A 16586-nucleotide genomic window follows, 5' to 3' on the forward strand; every position below is an offset into this window, starting at 1 on the left:
AAATATTTGACAAGTTTCTAAAATGTTCTTCAAAGCAGCAAGCGACTGTGATACAATGAGTATTAAGGGTCTTATTTGACAAGAAACGGTTATTAAACGGTATTTAATTAGTTAGCTAGATACACATAGATCCAAATACAAAACAGTGGAGAATGGATGAGAGTGGCCCGCTGTTTTTAACATGATATGAAAGTATTCAGAGTATTATACATTTATATGGAAAATATAGTACATTTTTCACCGAGAAATGAAAGTCACAGATTCTAACGATACATATAACGTGTACATTGCGGCCCGAGACGTTAAGTCGAGGATCGCAAACACACGAGTTGTGTGTGAATCGTACTTTCTTTCGAGTGATACATAGTGTTTTATACGACACCTGCTTACGACGATAATAAAAATAATAGAATAAAATACAATTTCTAATAGGTACCTACCTACATAAATAATTACAACAACATCCATCCAAATGTTCACGTCATTCGCAGTATCTATGTATTTCGTATTTCTTTAAAATAGAATCATATTTTTTGCCAGTCTGAATTATAAATAGTTATTAAAAAAAAGAATACTCATTGCTGTAAATATTGATGTAACAACATGGATTTAGTAAGTACTTATACAGAGTGCCTACTAATTCCATGTGTAACACGACGGAATTGCGTCTAAATGACATTTGTATGAGCGATGTTCATATTTATATCGACCGGATTAAAAATAATTCCCAAGAGGAACAAAGGATTTTCACATCCATTTTTCAGGTCGGGTTCAATTATGTACTCACTTATAAGTTCAAACATGGAATTACATTCTTTCGGACCAGGTGTCGTATAAAACAAATTGTGTGATTGTGATATTCGCGCAGAGATGATGATGAATTTTAATGATTTTAATTATATGATGATGATGACATTTTTTCTATTTATCTAAGCATGAATTACATTTTTACATGGATGCATTTACAATGATTTACATGTTGTGTGCTACGACATGATATGTTCGTGGTCATCAATCTAAATCGATCAATCTAAATCGAAACGTTTGCTCCATCTCTGTTTAAATTATAGAACCACTAAAGGTAGTACGGGTATGTAATAAGGTATACCTGCCTTATTATATACTCGTACCATACCGTTTTTACAATGCATCGTAACGTTGCTCAGCACAGCCCATAATAAATCTATCTGCGGTCAGTGCCCTCGCCACGACACAGTTCCTCGTACCAATGTAGGTACCTGCATGGCCCTGGGCGCTATCTAGAATATACAGGAGATCATCTAGTGAGGCTTTGTCTGTCTGTAATCTTTCTTCTCAATGTTGTAATAAAATTAAACCATAGGGACTAATGTCTTGATCGTGATGTTGATGGATAATTTTCTTCCTCATCATTTTCATCATCATCATTAACAAATAATTACAATAAATATTTCAATTTCTCCAAGAAAAGTTTCATTGTTTCAAAGGCAAGAGGCAGTGTAAATGCATGGTACTGTTAGCAAAAGATCCTAGGCCAAAAAATAGCTGATGCGCGTGTGACACCCCTGCGGTGTTGCAGAAGTTGATAGTCTGTGGTGACCTCTTACCATCGGGTGGATCGGAGGGTTAAAATGATTAAAAAACAAATATTTCAATATTACTTTGGAAGTAAAATTTTTGTAATAAAAACAAATTTAAAGATCTTAAAGTTTTGTGTTGTTTTATAACTCAATCATGTAAATGTTACTTCACTTCTATAAAAAATCATCTTATTGTGGCCCTCTCGATTAGGTATCTAATCGAGGGCGGCACAATGAGATGTTTTTTTCACAAGTCCTCTGAAACCTGAAACACGTCTATCAGTTAGGGTTGTAACATTTTTTCTAAACCGCATGACCTAAAATTTACAATATATATATGAAAATAAAAGTGTAGTGAAGGTGAAGTTGAAATTAGTGGAAAATCATCAGAAAATGACAAATTCTCAATATGTAAGTACACCAAAGTCGGGTCGGAAACAAACCATGCCGTGATTGGACAATTGCTTTGTTTTCCGCAGAACGATTAGCAATTTACATCTGTAGTGCACGGTTTATTACCTCATTTAAGTACCAGATGCATAAAATTCAATGAACTAAGCAACGAAAATTATTACTTATAAAGTGTACCTAGGTCGGTATCTAGAGTAAGTAGGTACTCTATGTTTAGTTCAATTATTTATGAATTTTTAGATACATTTTATAAAAACAAGTGCGTACCAATTTGTGTACGGTCTTGGCCCAAGTGAAGCCAGACAAGTCAGGCTTTTTAATTGCATGTCCGGCCAAAATAAACGGCATCCAGCTGGTCCGGCTTTTATTAGACTTTTTCACTAGAATCAGAATCACTTCAAGCAAGCAAGTCGAGTCTTGCGATCACGAGCCAGTTAGCGCCGAGCTAGAATTTAATTTTGACTGATTACTTAATTTGACTGATTAATAATAGTTAGTAATTAGATTTTATTTTTATTTAATTTAATTTATGGTATATAAGTAGTCAAAAAACTTGGTTTATGCATACAATATTTTTGTCTATTGATACTATACCAAGTCCTCAATACTGTAAGGTTTCTAGTCTGTACGTCTGTGTGATTGTTGAGAATGGTTTAAGAGTATAATATATTATAGTACTTTTACCCGAGCGAAGCCGCTAGTGGATAATAATTTAACATGACAATATGAATACAATGAATAACAATGTAAACACAAAACCATTACAAATATTAAGTCAATGTTGTCATATTTTTTAAAACTACCTATTAACTATTAATTTATTTACTCTCTACTCAAAATCTGCCTTTTTATATAAAATTTCAGAAATTCTAATATTAGATCGCATGAGAATTCAAATATTTGCAGTTTGTGACGTCTTAAGTATGGTACATAAGTATACAATGCCAATGAGTTCACTGAATTTGGTGAAATCCTAAGTTATCGATATAAAATATATTGAGCAAGATGATTTTTTATCGCGCCAGTTTTAATGGCGGGACCTTTAAACCAACAATGTGTTACTATAAATGTTCTATGAAGTCGGCCTTCACACAAGTTTTGTCTGTAACCATATCACTGAATTTTGCGTCATCGCCTTTTTAACGCAACCATAAGGTTTCCTTTGTATTCAGCAATTACCACATAATTCAAGAATTTTGAAAATTATATCTAAAATTATCGACATGCAAAATTAGTGAGTTTCTTTGTTGTTCGTTTTTATGTGATAATTGTTTACTCTACGCTCCGGCAGCGGCCGTAAACGGGAGCAGTGCTCATACAGACATACATACAATACTAGTAAACATACCTACGCAATATGTTTTCAGCTCGCAGAATAATTAAACCATACTATCTATCTTCAGACGACACGCTTTCACGGCCATTGCTCATCGCGTTCCAATTGTAATAAACTCAAATACATATAATTTAATTACTTATCGACCCCAACTGTTGCTTCCCTTCCTTTCCGATATACTTATCTGTGTGCCGGATTTTGTTACTTGCTCACGTTTGATTTTAAATTAGTATTGAGTATAATATAGATAGAAGAGGTGGTGGGTAATGGCTAAGACGCCCGCCTGTGGATTGAAAGGTCCCAGGTTCGAATCCTACTCGTGCCACATGAGTTTGTATACCAATCTGACTCATATATAGTAGTTTTCATCGACCACCACTTGGTTCCGGTGAAGGAAAACATCGTGAGGAAACCTGCACACTGGTTGATTCTTATTAACTTGTGTGTGAAATGGAGAAGGCAATGGCAAACCACTCCATTAATAATGCCAAGACAGTTGTTGTGTGTGTTTAATTCCACGTAATAACCACGACCCTCAGCCATGAGGAATACGACTATGAAGAAGATAATAGCTATTTCCCATAAACAGTAAATAGATAATATTACACCTACACTGGTTTTACAAACATTTGAAATCTACCATGTAATTAACAATTTTACCTGCAATATAATTGTCGTGAATGGATATAATAGAATATGTGAATACGATAAGTATCAGCATAGACATAAGTAGGTAATAATGTTTTTCTAGATAAATGTTTGTGTTCTTAGAAGCTTAATGATGGTTATGCCCTAACCTCTAATCCTCGTAGATAATTGTAGACGTTGTTCCTTGAGGTGACTTTATACATTACTCCATTGCTGTTTGTTACAAGTCAACTAAAATTAGTCACCTTAGATGCAAAAATAACAACTAAAACTAACATAATGTACCTAAATAACTTTTATGAAACCGCCGATTCAAAAGTTCCTAGCATCATCTCATCTGCTAAAAACAGCTGAAGGTTTGGAAACGCACAGTTGATGAACGCACATTTTTCAAACTTAGCTGAGACACTCTCAATTAAATTCTCTTTCAAATAAAAAAAAACTAGATCAAAATCGGTCCAACCGTTTGGCTGCTACGATGGCACGGACAGACACACACAGACACGTTAAACTTATAACTCTCCTCCGTCGTCGGGGAATGATACGAATAACATATCACGACGATATGAAATCCTCCAACTTATTTTGTAAGTCGGTTAACAAAATTACATCTCTCATCCATATTTGTACGTCACGAAGTATCTTATATCTAAATAATCTTGTATCTACAGATCATCACATAAAAGATCTGATTGTATACACAAAAGTCAATTATGATTCGGCCACATACTTTCAAAATAAAATTTTGCCAAAGGCGTGTTCATATTAGGGACATTTGTATTTTTTTTTCCTGTCATTTCCAATTAATCCAATTGTCATTAAAAATAAAAAAGTAAATGCTATTCATCACCTCCAGTCTCTCAAGGTTCAAGAGGTACTAACTAATAAATTGTATTCCTAGTTACAAACTTAGACTTATCACATATGTAGTTGCAAGTAGAACTACCACCTAGACAGGTAGATTGTGCCATCCAAGAATGATTGAAGACATTTCATTTTCGACGAAATACAGAACAAAACAAAACGAGTGGATATTAGGTAGCCCAGGAATCATTCATTTCTAATCCGTAAAATACATTTGTTTGAATGGATTGAGCTGCCTGAATTGTACTGCACGTCAGGAAATTTTTTGTATTTATTATGTTTAGCCAAAGTCGTAGAACAAAATATGTTAGTCTCTATGAACCTTATGCACCTTTGGAAGGTTATGCATTAGATAAACTATGTATATAATAGCAACAACGCTAAAGCATATACCTAGACAATAAAATAGACGTATTAAAATATCTATTAGGTATTGGTACAAAACGATAACGCGGAGATTAAGAACAACACTACAAGAGACTAAAACATTAAGGAAAACAGACCAACAGATTAAGTGACCGTTTTCCGTGGCGAAAATTACCGTGTATTTTAGAACAGAAATGGGGCTACATTCTGATATAAATGGATATCATATTTTAGGTCACACATTATAGATAAGGTCTCGAAGTCTACGGGTGATCCAGTTATGATAACCAATTATACCTAACTAGTAAATTCGATCTGGAATTAACACAGACCCAACGCAATTCGTAAGTCATCAAATTAAGAGACATCATTAACCTCTATCGATCAACAACGACCCGTGTCAACAGGTTATATGAGTACGTACTCATTAAGAATCATTCGTTACAAATCATAATACAGATCAGACGATAAATTTCTTTCACAATATTGAATTCACTCGTGCGCGGCATAGTTGCGACATCCATCGATTTTTTGTAGAAGATCAGTGACCTACTGTGCTATTACGATCCAAAGAAAAGAGTATAGTTTTACTATAGAGCATATTTTACTATATGTCAGATTCCAGCGAAAGCAGTGATAGTAACGATGAAATTAGAATCATTTCGCAGTATAGGAGTAGAAAAAATAAGGTAGGTAATGGAATTTATTGAACACTAGCTGGAAATCTAAATAAAATGTAACCTATTCCCAACACAACTCACAATACAAACAGTTCCTCGTATATGTGGAGGTAGACTTCGTTTATTTGATGACATCTTCATTTTTTCATTCTTCATAACAATTTCACTCTCTCTCTGTTGGTGCTCGCGTGTTTTTCGGCTACATTACATCAAAGGCAAGTCATGGAGTGTACCTATTCTATGTTTGGAATCACACTAAAGATAGGTCTCGGTCGGTACTCATAGAATGGCTACATACATGAAGTCGATTTTAAAGCGAGATATCTATAAGTCAATGCAGGTGTTATGTTCTCCACCTCCACTGTGTTGTAGTTGGCAAATCTATTTAATAAACTTTGATAATATCGGTGAACTGAACGGGTGTGATTCCTTGCCACTTGGGAGGTGGTAGTGGGAAGATATTCTTTGGTCATATTTTCAGTGCTGTGCCCTATCATTTTAGGGTTCCGAAGCCGAATGTCTAAAATCCAGCTAATTACATTTTAATAGACCCAATGTAAGTAAGATCTTTGTAAATGTACAAGTACATTGAGCAACCGGATGTAAACTACTATATTTAGTGTTTTGCTAAATTGAGCGGGTGAAATTCCTACCACCATTTGTAGCTAAGAATCTTAGTTGATCGATGTAACTAATTTCCTACAACTAAGTTACCAATACAGAGTCGATAAGAAAGAAAATCATTTACTTTTATCGTTCAATGTTATTTTTTCCCACTTTACGTCCGTGCCATAAAATTAAATATAAATAGATTAAATCTGTGTTTTTTTATTCCTATTCGTATTCATGAATAAATACGATACGTGTGAAATGGTATAGGCGGTATGTTCTAAGTGCGCCTCTGACACTTATTCTCCTAGACTGCTTGACACCCGAATTCATTGTGTACTTAATAAAAATAATTTTATTTTTTATTACAAGTATAGATACTTACATTAAATAAGTTGCAAAAAATATCACTTATCCTATACCTACAACAATATATTATTCAGTATAATTTTATGATTCTTCTTCTCGCTCCTTTTTAAATGGAGTCAGCGCATAACGTCATTTCCTCCCAAAACTGTTTGTTTTCTGTCATACCTTTATTCACTTTTAATTTAAGATTTTCGTATCAATCCTACCCCTTTCTTCCGTCTTTTCTTCAGTCTTCCTCTTCCCCTCCACCCATCCACGTTCATATTCCTCACATTTTTGTCACATGCGTCTCTTTCCTTCACATACCTACATCGCGGAAATGTTACTTGGTTTCTCCTTGCGTAATATGGCTTGCCTAATACTACTCTTTGAATAGGTACTTATTACAAATTCCGATTCTATGTTTTATCAAATGTCTCCGAATGCCAAGGTTATATTTCAAGAAGCTTATATTTTTACTATAGACTTTCTACGTGAGAATGTGATAAATAAACGAACGTAACTAGTAAAGTGTAATATGGTATGGTAATGATGCAATGGTAAGTAAGGAAAAACATAAGACATTTTTGACAAAGATCGAGGCTCTGTCGTTATGATCGAAGTTTAGTGACCAAAAAGCAGTTTTTAACAAGAAAACTACCTATATCGTTTTACATCTCATACTTACTTTGGATCTCACTCCGTTTGATTTGTCCCTGTATTATTATATTTTAAAAAAATTAACAACAATATTATTTTGAACCTATCAAATGACACCGTAGAAAAAGCAGTGCTCTAACATTTCGATGATTTAGAAGTATACCCATCTACTACCTAAGTGAGTACTCCAGTTTTGTTACAAGCTTCTTGTCAGATAGCATCAGGCTGTAACCACAGCCGGCGCGCGCGCTTGCGACACGTCCATTTATATTTTACTTATTTCCCAGCTCTCGCTTTGTCATGCAGATGCCCATCGTTTTGTCTCTGCATTGTTCCATACCAGAACATGTGATTTATGAGTGACGTGATCTTTTCTTCTGTGTATTTATCACAACTAAAACCAGTAATATACCGACACATAGGCACACCGTTAAATAAAATAAACTTATAACTTATACCAATCAAGTTATTATTTAAATTAACCTTGTTTGAATACAAGGTTCTTAAACCACTTCTTCCATCACCCGTAGACAACCTATAAATATGTACATTACCTCGTTTCATGTGTAAAAATACTACCACACAACCTCTCATTAGATGCCCAAATCATTAACATATGTTAATACATATATTTTAATAAAAGTAATTTATTTTATTACTAATTTATATAATAATAGGTATATTACCTATATTTGAGGTCAATTTTATTTCCATCTCGTAGACCGTAGTTGGTACTCTTAGCTTGGCAGCTCGAAGCACATTAGTTTCTTGAAAAATAAAATTGACCTCAAATAAAGATAGTTATAAATTACTTTTTTAAAGTATATGTATAAATGGACGACTACGAAAGACTACTCTGCACTAAGTATCTAAATTGAACTAGCACATCACGACCCTTTTACAACTTTATTTTTATTTGACCGACCTTTTATGGGATTGTAATATAATAACCTTATCTGAATTATATATTCGGTTTTGCGTTTTATGCGTGATACTTTTAATCAAAAAATAATATTTACATTTCAAAATAGTACACAGGTATCTCTGTCAAAAAATAACTTGTAACTATTTATTGAATAAGTATTATGTAAAATAGTCTTGTTCGAAAATCTTGGCCTGACTACTTCCAGTAGTATTTAACCTGACTAAAAACTTCATACCAACAACGTTGTTAATCCTCTTTGGCTTTAAAATATCAGGAAATATGCCCAACGAATTAAATTTTCACCAACAATGACAGCCAAGAAAATAGTATGCAGATTTAATTTCGACCTCACAACAGCTGGTCCGCAGTGCAGTCGCCCGCTTGTAATATCTAGCTACCAACCTACTCCATGTGTACCCATATATAGTATTAAAATGGTACACAGTGATGGGGTTAGACGTAGCTGCAGTAATATTTCAGCGACAAGTGACATACGACAAGTAAATCCGTGTCGTAAATGCACATAGCATAACAGCGCAGCACGTTTATTCACAACGTGATTTAAAATGCTTTCATATTCAAATGCGTTAATATTCCTGTGTATTACGTCTCAATCTTACTTTGTAAAGAAAAACGCATTGCATCATAACTCCTTTATCAAGAGATTACACCTGGAGATAACAATGATCTTTGTTTTCGAAACTTTCCTCTATTTAAGTCTGATACTCCAAACTACTAAAAAGTTGTTTTGGGTTAAACTGATAAAAGTAAGCCATCACCATTAACGCTCTTTTATCAACGCTCATGAATACGGATAAAGTAGAATCTAACGGGGCAAAGCCCTTGGCCCATTAACGGCTTCCACGGAACCACATTCCGAGTGTTGTTTGTTACGTATCCAAAATGTACTATCATCGAGGAAATTCATATATCAGGCAGATCCGTATTTTGAAACGAAGCGGAAACCAATAAAACTTAATTAACTTACCTTTAATGGCTCCGCATGTTTAGATATCATATATCGGTATGAATGCGTTGATACGGATTATCTAAATCGATCTGATGTGTACTGGTTTGGTTGATATACAATATCGGGTAAAAAAACACCACCGACCACAATGGATGCAATTTCGCACATCGTCAGCTTTGCCAAAGCTCTCGGAGAGCAATTTTATCTCCCTCGGCAATGTCGACTTTTACAACTTCATTTTAATTTCATTTGGGTATTTATCTTCTAGGACAGTAAAGTATGCGAAATGTTACATATCGAAAATAAATACATTACCCTGTAACAAGAATAGAATAAGAATGTTAAAATGAGTTTCTTTCAGCATTTCTTTTGTTGAGAACATTTCGTAATAACCACTGCTGAGTATATAATGTGTGTGAGTATAGGTACTTAGTAGTTTGTGTGTGTGGAGTTGATATAGAATAAAAAACTTTTATAATATATGGATGCCGTGAAGGACTAATTTCTGGATAAATACTTTAGCTTTGACTTACATTGCGACTCATGACGGTTCTAGCTCAGTAAAGAGTTCTCGTTGCACGTTATATTAAATCATAGGTACAGTAAACACGTTTTTCTAAATTCGATCCCATAAGAGATTCGAAGTATAACTCTGCAACAAGTACTGTAGTACTATTAACAACTCTAAAACTGACGAATGATGTCTATTTATTTTCCTCAAGTACGCAACATACTGTGGAGACATTGACACATTGTGTTTACTTCTAGCGCCAGTGAATCCCCGCTTTGCATGTTGAAGTAGAAAGTACTCAATGAATAGCAAAGTACTTCGTAAAAGACTTGTTCTGAGACGAATTGATTTACTTGGTCATTCCCGTTCGTCACCCGCGGTTTTATCCCCGCCGTGAACGAATGGGAATTTTTCTTAGGAAGTCCCGGTCGTCATCTCTTTCTTTTTTAATACAGGGTGGCCAAATGACAGATACACACTTTAGTTTTGTAATTTTATTCCATGTAATATATATCAAGTATTTCTTGTTAAATATAGTATTTAGGGCAGTGTGTTTAATATCAGACGTGTCCACGTCTAACAAAACCGTAGATGCGAACCCTTTTCATCGCGTTTTTCATCACATTTCCTGCATTATCTCAGTGACTACAGTCGCTGAGATAACGCGGGAAATGTATGTCTCGAATACTATTTTCTTTTAATTGCTAAAGGTTCATTGGTCTGTTAGCATAGACACGTCCCTTTAGATAGCCCCACAAAAAAAGTCAGGAGCTGTTAAATCAGGCGATCTTGGGAGCCAATCAATTTTACGAAACGTTTTAAGAAACATTCTTTCTAATGTTTCGTAAAACGTTTTAATATTTAAAACACGGTGTCCGACGTAAAACGCTCCATAATAATTTTGCCGTATCTACACAAAGTAATTTTCATGTAACAACCGTCATATTTACCGCCAAAACAAAATGGCGGCAAAAAAACTTGTATACGTCCAAATTGGCCACCCTTTGTATTATAAACGAAAGTTTGTTTGTACCTCTTCACGCATTATCTACTGGGCCGATTGTTATGGAATACGGTACACGGGTAGAAAATAACCAGGAATAATACATAGGGTACTTTTTATCCAGAAATTCCCACGGGAGCGAAGCCCCGGGGCGCAGCTAGTTAAAAATAAACATGAAATATTTACTACAACCCACTTGGTATGAAAATGTATTTTCATTACGCTTACTTATAATTTGGGTTTTATTATTTCGTGTATAGGCTAATAATGATCAGGTTTAATTATCGCCTTGCATATAAAAATCAATTCAGCACACTTGTCCGGTAAATTAGAACTGTCTTTTGGTTGGCGGCAGTAATAGTAACCTAGTGGTTGCGGCAGTGGGAATGAGGGTTATTTTTAATAGGGGTAATAACTGGAATGTTTCCTAAGTGAAATTCGTATTTATCACCCCAGATGACGAATGGGATATTTTGTTACCATTCGTCCTCGGCGGGGACAAAACCGGGGCTGACGAACGGGAATGACCATCTAAATATCTCAACTAGAATTTCCTGTGGCTTCTGCCGCAAACGATGTATATAACAACACTTTCCTCACTGCATTAGACTTAATTAATAGTTAGTCAAAACGGGTAATTTTACAGTCAACAGCACATCAAGCTACCTTGTACCAACGAACCTTTATAGCGCGGTAATAGCGGCGAGTTTGCAATGAATTTGGGTAGGTTGATAGGCTATTGACTTTACTTATGATGTCATATAATATACGATTTTACTAACAAATTTTCCACCGCTTCCAAATTTTGGCATGAAAGACGTTTGAAAATCTCTTTATCTAGCCTTCCGTTTGTTTATGCAAGCCACTGAACAATAAAATTTAGTTCAAGCCATAAAGCGAACCTTTGGCTAACTCTAATTTTGTTTTAAACATGGATGAAAAGTAAAGAACCCGAAAAATGTTTTAGGGTTCAAGAAATCCTTGGCAAATTTATACGAATACAATTTACTTAAAATTTTCAGGTTATTATTTTTTATTAAGCTTTGCTTTATTATATATTCTCTCTACATTTTGTGAAAAAAATACCTTTAAGATCACTCAGGGCTTCAGGATCCCAATATACGTATCATATAATTCCAGTGACAGGTATTATTACGAAGTAATCAATACGTAAGGATACCTGTCACTGGAATTATATGATCCGTAAGAATAAAAATAGCGCACAATCATTCTGAATGAGAAAAATGATTGGGATGGTATCGTGAGGATGTTACTTCATGATAAGCAATGCATTATATTCTATACTAACGTACATAATTTGCTATCATAGTGGGAAAATTCCTCTTAAAGGCAAGCGCAAAAGCTAGATCTCATTTGCTGTTCATTCATAGCCTCTTTTTTTCATAAAATCATAAAGTGTTATCTTAATATTTATTTTGCCCATTGTCCGGGCATCAATCTACCTATAATTATAACCTTTTTATTAAACGTACGTAGGTTTATTATGTGAATTGAATTGAATTAAATTTTAGCGTGATTGCATGCTCTCTTTCAGTAACGTGTGATCTACAAAAGTAAATTGCAATTGGCTTATAAAAGTGTCAAAATATTAAAAATCGTATGATTTGAAAATATATATTTTATAAGTGAGTGGAACACAATGAATTTTGTATAATTATAATAATCATATTTATGCCGAATCACGCACATTGTTTATTCTGTTTTTGTGCTATAAAAGGAGTAAATGACGAATTAATGATTTTTATATTCAAAAACCTCGGGTACACACATAATATGTTGTAAGTTGTAACTACCTAATGATTATGTTGACTGGGCAAAAATTGAACAAGGAAGGACTAAGCCTAGGTAATTTAAGTAGAAGCTCATTCAACTTTATCAAATTGCATTGCATCCGGCAATTGAGCCTAAAGTAGACTCAGGTCTGACGAGGCGGCATGCAATCGGGTTTCCGAGTCCTCAAGTTCCAGATTACCTGAAAACTTCGGCAAAAACCTCATCCGCTGAATCGGGACATAAAATAAAGAAAGTATAGATTTGTATTAGAATTATATTGTAATTGAATATACAAATGACCGACCAAATATTCAGTTTCCATTTTAACTAATATTTAGTAGATTTTTTCATTCTAATTCCACGGGGAATTAGTTTTTCTTCTCGCTCGATCTTTAAATAATATTTTTAAAATCTAGCCCTTTGTATTCTCTAAATGTTTGCCCAAACTAAGACCACCTTCAATTTCTTAGTGCTGGTACTGCCGGTGCACCTGCCAACTCTGTTTATCGCTTAATTTGTAAAGTTTCAACTTCGTAGCATTGGAAGTCACCCGCTAACAATTCTTTTTGAAATTCAAGACAACTTTGCCCAATTCTCTATCAGTAAATATGTAAAACAAACAGTAACATATGTCTAGTGTTATCACATTTTATTGAAACATGTACCTTACCCACTTAGAGATTTCTACCTTGAAGCTCATATATTACGTAGGTATAAATAAATAAATAATCAATATCATTATGATACTTCCTTTTGATATTTTCAATGATTTAATCAAATGTTATTCGTTTTATACATTCAGCGGGCGGCCAATTTCCAATTTTAGGGATCTGTACCGAAGCGAAGAAGAGCCGGCATATAATGCTGTGCCTCTGATTGTCCGTCTCTCTGTCTATCTCCATGGCAGAAAAACGGAAAGCTGTTCTAGTGCGTGTTATAAATTATAAATCACCAGCGGCCCGTCCCTGCTACGCTCGGGTAAAAATATAATAAATTATACACCTAAACCTTCCTCAGGAAACACACAATCTATTGGTAATAACCGCATGAACATCCGTAGTTTGTTTTGTAATACCTATGTAAGGATAGATTAGTAATGGACAGTAGCATAGAGCGTCTTGGCCCCGAGGTAAATATTACCTAATAATCTAGATCAGACCCATAAAAAACTAATTCTCAGGAACTTTTACTCAGATATAGTGTTGCCCAAGTACAAAAACAAGACGAGACTTAGCCAGTCTTGGTCTTGCGCTTCCAGTCTTGGTCTTGGTCTTGCAGCAAGAGTCTGGCAAGTCTCGCAATTACTTATTAGTCTATTGCTATTTACTAAACGTTAGGTACTTTAGATCTTAGAACAACGTAACAGAGAAGGTACATTTTGAGCACGAATTAACATAGCCATTGTATATAGCTGCAAAATTTCTTTGACAGGTCAGTATCCGACCTTTCATGATGCCGACAACAAGGCGCCGCGCATTATCAAACCACCGATGGTCAAAATTAGTGTTGCATTTTTTTTTCTTTTAATGGATATTTTCATTCATTATGTATGTTTATGATATTGTTCGTAATACCCATAAGTCCAATTTTTCAATTTTTTCTTATATATTTTTGTTTCGTCTCATAGACGTCCCTAAGCATATACCCGATCTTCTATTCCCTCCTACTCCTTGAAATGACATTCAGTCCTAACTGCAATCTTACACGGTCAGTTTTGTCTTGGTCTTGCAAAATGCAAGAACAAGACTGATTTTGGGCAACACTACTCAAGTGATAAGTAGTAAGATTTTTCTTATTAAATGAAAAAAAAAGTAACTAAATACCTATGATATCGTACATGATATTTGTGACTCAGGGATAAATTATTGGCTCCAGAACCTTTCAAGGGTTCGATACCCCGTTAGTAAATTATATTTACTGGCTGACTGACAAAGAACTAAAATCTTTCGGTATGTATGTTTCCCTACCGAACGACATATTCTTTTATTTATACGAACGAAAATTACTTTAGACTACACTACTTTATATATACTTAGAATAAACTATCTGCCCGTTCCCGCTTCCCTCGGGTAAAACCATAATAAATTATACACCTACCTAAAGCTTCCTTAGGTATGACATTATCTATTGGTGAACAAAAAAAATCCGCCCGGTTGTTTTGCGTTTATCGCGTTCATACAGACAAACAAGAAGACTTATTTTAGCACGGATCAGTGTCATTATTGAGGACTCCTAGTATGTAAGCCATTCGGTTATCTTTGATATCTAAACGATACGTGATAAGTGCACATTAGTTACGCAAACAGAGCTGAATTTAACTGGGAAATTTAGTAATTGTACAATCGGGTCAGGTATTTTATTAGAAATGCTAGCCATTTATATTTGCCTGTGTACAATGTGTACTTACTTTTATACCTGTGCTTATTATAGGTATAGTAGTAAAAAGTAAAACCTTGAATAAGACATATTATTTAATTGATAAATACTTTCTTTTCACACTTGTGAGCTTAATTACCCCCAAACGGGGGTAATTAAGCTCGCAAAAACAATGGAGAACATGCCACAACATTTCTCTCGAATCTTATTATCACTAACTTCCATAAAATATTAAATACTAACCGATGCCCGCGACTTCGTTCGCCTGGCCAACTAATTTTTGGTAAGGAGTCAAAATCATTAAAGAGAAAATAACATAAGCCCGAAGGCAAATTCTATACATAAATGGGAGTTTTAGACAGTTTAGGCAAATTTTCAATGATACCCGTCGATATCGAAAGATCGATATATGCCCAAACTGTTAAAGAAATATGACTCTCCTTTAAGTATTCGATTTTTATACTTCCGTAGGAATTTCTAATCAGACTGAACAACTTTTGCTAAGTCGTCATTTCTATATTTCCTTTAGTTTAGCTGTACCATCATGGGTCTACCTCAGGTGTTCCAGATCTTCGATTTTTATACCTACACAGAAAATGCTCATCAGGATAAACAACTTTTGTGAAGGCGTCATTTCTATATTTCCTATAGTTTAGCTGGACTACTATCATGGTTCAAAATCATTTACCCCTATATGTTGCCCAGGCGTAATAGCTATATAACAAAAAAGTTTCATTCGAATCCGTCCAGTAGTTGCGGAGATTAGCGGTATAAACAGACAAACAGATAGACATACAGACAGATTTTTTTCAAATTCCTACTCTATTACTAGGCCTCTATCGCCTAATTTTGCTTTTTTGTAAATATATTCAATGTACAGAACAGAATTGTTTTTCTACTGTTTTATTATATGTATTGATTGATGATAGATTTCCATAATGTACTTACAGGTTTCTGAATTCGAAACTCATCTCGCTGAATCGAATAGGTTACTAAAAGTATAACAACAATAAGTATAACCGGTCTCGAACGCTAACTCTAAGAAAAACAATTTTAATTATATAGTAAGAATGAGGAGATATATTTTTAGCGATATTAATATAATTGGGCTTATATCCAATATAATTGGGCTTTCAATAAAAAAACCTTACTCAAGTTGGTACTTTCTACCTGTTCTGTATCTGTATCATAAGCGGAAGAGTCTATTCCACAAGCATTCTGTGTATAATATCTCATTAAGTATTCCTGCATCGACTCTGTTTATCAGTAGCATTGAGGAGCAGCATTGATATGAGCGACATGCCTTCTGCCATGGCCACATGCGATCGAACTGTCACACTACGCCATCTGCATAACTGCTGCTGGTTCCTTCTGCTAATTAGAGGATTTAAGTGTACAATTTCCTACTTCCTCTTTTGTGGACTACGTAGGTACAAAACACACAGGTTCAAACCTATTTAGCGTTTGCTCTCTCTTATTTTTAAGTATATTCCTAAAATGTCGACCTTATATTGGTATAGTAGGGC

The 16586-nt window shown here is 34.6% G+C and overlaps 1 protein-coding gene across 1 annotated transcript in view; it reads left to right on the forward strand.

Annotated features, from left to right (window-relative positions):
* The window catches only part of LOC128669662 (muscarinic acetylcholine receptor M2-like), a 77543-nt gene that overhangs the window by 56047 nt on the left and 4910 nt on the right, over positions 1 to 16586 (forward strand). The gene's annotated exons all lie outside the window — the stretch shown is intronic.

Source organism: Plodia interpunctella, chromosome 1 (assembly GCF_027563975.2).
Source record: "Plodia interpunctella isolate USDA-ARS_2022_Savannah chromosome 1, ilPloInte3.2, whole genome shotgun sequence".
NCBI classification, from domain to species: Eukaryota; Metazoa; Arthropoda; class Insecta; order Lepidoptera; family Pyralidae; genus Plodia; species Plodia interpunctella.